This window comes from Stenella coeruleoalba (genome assembly GCF_951394435.1).
Source record: "Stenella coeruleoalba genome assembly, chromosome: 11".
NCBI lineage: Eukaryota > Metazoa > Chordata > Mammalia > Artiodactyla > Delphinidae > Stenella > Stenella coeruleoalba.
This window is the reverse complement of record NC_137157.1, coordinates 60,834,884-60,838,674: the sequence shown is the minus strand read 5'-3', so window position 1 is coordinate 60,838,674 and position 3,791 is coordinate 60,834,884.

The window sequence follows — 3,791 nt, the reverse complement described above, 5'->3', positions numbered from 1 at the left end:
TAAGTGTTAGCAATAGGGTTAGACTTAGGGGTAGAGTTAGGGTATGGGGACTGTTTAGCGTACTGGTTATGGTACGACAAAGTTTTAGGGTGAGCGTACATGTTACGGTACGTGTTAGTGTCAGTGTTCGGGTTAGGATTATGGGTCGGGTTAGGGTAAGGCTTCAGGTAAGTGTTAGTGTTAGGGTTACGGTTACGGTTAGGGAACGGGTACGGTTCAGGGTACAGGTTAGGGTACCACAACATTTTAGGGTTAGCGTACGTGTTAGGGTAAGAGATAGTGTTAGTGTACAGGTTAGCATTCGGGTACAGGTTAGGGTAAGGCTTCGTATAAGGGTTAGGGTTATGGTTAGGGTTAGGCTTTGGATTAGGGAACTGGTATGATTTAGAGTACAGGTTATGGTACGACAACGGTTTAAGGTGAGTGTACGTGTTAGGGTACGGTTTAGTGTTAGTGTACGGGTTAGGATTAGGGTACAGGTTAGGGTAAGGCTTCGGGTACGTGTTAGGATTAGGGTTAGGGTTATGGTTAGGGTTAGGGTACGGGTACGATTTAGGGTACAGGTTAGTGTACGACAATGAATTAGGTTTAGGGTACCTGTTAGGTTACCGATTAGCGTTAGTGTACATTTTTGGTTTATTGTACGGTTAGGGTCAGTTTTAGGGTTAGAGTTAGGATTAGTTTAGGGAGTGGGAACGCTTTAGGGTACAGGTTAGGGTATGACAGCGGGTTAAGGTTAGGGTATGTGTTAGTGTACAGGTTAGTGTTATTATACGGGTTAGGGTTAAGATACGGTTTAGGGTAAGTGTTACGGTTAGGATTAGTGTTAGTATTAGGAATGGGTATGGTTTAGGGTACAGTTTAGTGTACGACAGCGAGTTAGGTTTAGGATACGTGTTAGGGTACGGATTAGTGTTAGTGTACGGGTTAGGATTAGTGTCTGGTTTAGGGTAAGTGTTAGGGTTAGGGTTAGGGTTAGGGAATGGGTACTGTTTAGGGTTCATGTTAATGTATGACCATGGGTTAGTGTTAGAGTATGTGTTAGGGTTCATGTTAGTGCTAATGTACGTGTTAGGATTAGGGTATGGTTTAGGGTAAGGGTTAGGGTTAGTGTTAGGCTTACGGTTAGGTAACGGGTACTTTTTAGGGTACAGGCTAGGGTACGACAATGGGTTATGGTTAGGTTACGTGCTATGGTACAGGTTAGTGTTAATGTATGGGTTAGGATTAGGTTACAGGTTAGGGTTAAATTTAGGGTTAGGGTTAAGGTTAGGGTTAGGCAACGGTTACGGTTTAGGGTACAGGTTAGTGTACGTCAACTGAATAATGTTAGAGTATACGTTAGGGTACGATTTTGTGTTAGTGTACAGGTTAGGATTAGGGTACAGGTTAGGGTAAGGATTAAATTTAGGGTTAGTGTTTTGGAACGTGTATGTTTTAGGGTACAGTTTAGCGTACGACAACAATTTTTGTTTAAGGTACGTGTTAGGGTACGGTTTAGTGTTAGTGTACAGGTTAGGATTAGTGTACGGGTTAGGGTACGTGTTACGTTTAGAGTTAGGGTTAGGTTTAGGGAATGGGTACGTTTAGGGTACAGGTTAGTGTATGACAACGGGTTATGGTTAGGGTACGTGTTAGGGTATGGGTTAGTTTCATTATACAGGTTAGGATTAGGGTACGTGTTAGGGTAAGTGTTAGGGTTAGGATTAGTGTTAGGATTAGGAATGGGTATGGTTTAGGGTACAGGTTAGTGTACGACAACGGGTTAGGGTTAGGGTACGTGTTAGGGTACGGGTTAGTGTTAGTGTATGCATTAGGAATAGTGTACAGTTTAGGGTAAGGTTTACAGTTAAGGTTAGGTTTAGGGTTAGCGTTAGGGAACGGGTACAGTTTAGGGTACAGGTTAGAGTGCGACAACGGGTTAGGGTTAGGGCACGTGGTAGGGTACGGGTTAGTGTTAGTGTACAGGTTAAGATTAGGTTTCGGGTTAGTGTAAGGTTTAGGATTAGGTTTAGGGTTAGGGAATGGGTATGGTTTAGGGTTCAGCTTAGGGTACGACAACGGGTTTTGGTTAGTTTACGTGTTAGGGTAGAGGTTAGTGTTTGTGTACAGGTTAGGACAGACACTGGCCTCACCCTGTCAACCGGGGAAGCAAAACTTGCTTCTGAGTCTTGATCTGCTTGCCCTCCTCTACCGACACCTACTGAATGGTGGTGTTGACTTCCTGGTTGAGGGCAGCTGATGGTCGCCTCCTGGAGTGGGTTGCTCAAGCCTGGCCCTGCAGCCTTGTCTTAAGCCCCAACCACTACTCTCAGGTTCAATCCTTCAGCGCAGCCCTTCCATCCCATCCTCCAATCCCTCCACCTCCATCTCTGCAAACCCTTTGGACTCCCAAAGACTTCCCAGCTGAGTTTTGCTTGCTCTTGCTGGTCACTGGAGAATCTGTCCATCTCTCCTCCTTCCAGCCCTCCTCACCACAGGGCAGGACTGGCCACCCCAACAGTAGTTCCAGGGTGAACAGGTGTCTGGAGAGGTACCAACTGCATAGTCACTAAATTTCACAATCTGCCCCTCCCCCATCTCACTCCCCCTCAGTCCAGGCTCAGGTTCGCAGAACTCTGGTTCCCTATCTTAGATTTTCTAACAGTGGGGCCAGCATGTGTGGTTCCCACCAGCTTCACCTTTCCTTGGAGACACGCCCCCCCCGGAAGGCCAGGACGGTGAGAGTGAGGAACAGGCTGAACAAAGGCAGATACCTGTCCACCAAGCCCCTACCTTCCCTCTAGGAAAGATCCAGTTCTCCAGAAGAGGCCAGGACCCCTGTCAGGAGCAGGACCGTTTCTGCCAGTGGTCACATATAACACTTTTGTTGAAAACAACAAACCAGGCTGTACACACCCCGTCTCTATGCTTTCCTTTCTTCTCCCCACGCCTTCTCCTGCCCTCTTCCCAAACTGTCCGCGCTTCACCTCCCTGCAGCCCCAGAAGTGCTTCCAGCCCCTCTGCTATGTGTGGTCTGAGAACGTCTTCTTTTTCTGCTCTACAGAGAAGATTAACCTGGAAATACAGGCTGCACAGGCGATATGCAGTGGTGTAGTGTGTCCGTGTGGGTTTGTGGTGTCTGCTCACATGAGCATCTGGACTGAGGTCCTTGTGCACACCTTAACTACTCAAGAGGCCAAGGCATCAGATCATTGCTGTTTATTGAGGATGCAGAGGGAGGGCCTTTAAGAAGAAAGGAGAAACGAACAGGCCTCCTCTTCCCTGCTTGTGCGTGCAGGAGAATGAAGAAAGAGACCCTGAGTTGTACTTGGTCCACTCAGAATGAGTCATGAGCCAGCCAGGGAGGGGCGGGGATGGCCTCGCTTGGTCGTTTGTCTTTCATTTGCCTTTTCCTGAACACAGAGCCACTCCTACCACAGGTAGTTAGTAGGAGCTGGGACAAAGGCCCCAGTGTGAGAGGGGGGCCTCAGTCTGAGACCCACGGGGCCAGAGAGAGTAATTAGTGACTGAGCCAGAGGCTGTGCAGAGGATCGAAGACTGGGAGCTGGTGGCATGGCTCGGGGACCACAGCCAAGGAGGCGAACCCCAAGCGTGTGCGGGGACGAATTTCACCAGGCTTAGTCATCCACACCTGTCCAGGTTCAGGATGACACAGGTGGGTGGCCAAGTCCAGCACTGGAGGTACAAAAGCAGGGCCAGCAGGGTGGGAGTGGGGCTGAGAGCAGGCTAGGGAGACTGCACGTGGGAGCCAGAGCTAGGACGAAGAGGTGGTGGGAGGACAGCCCTCT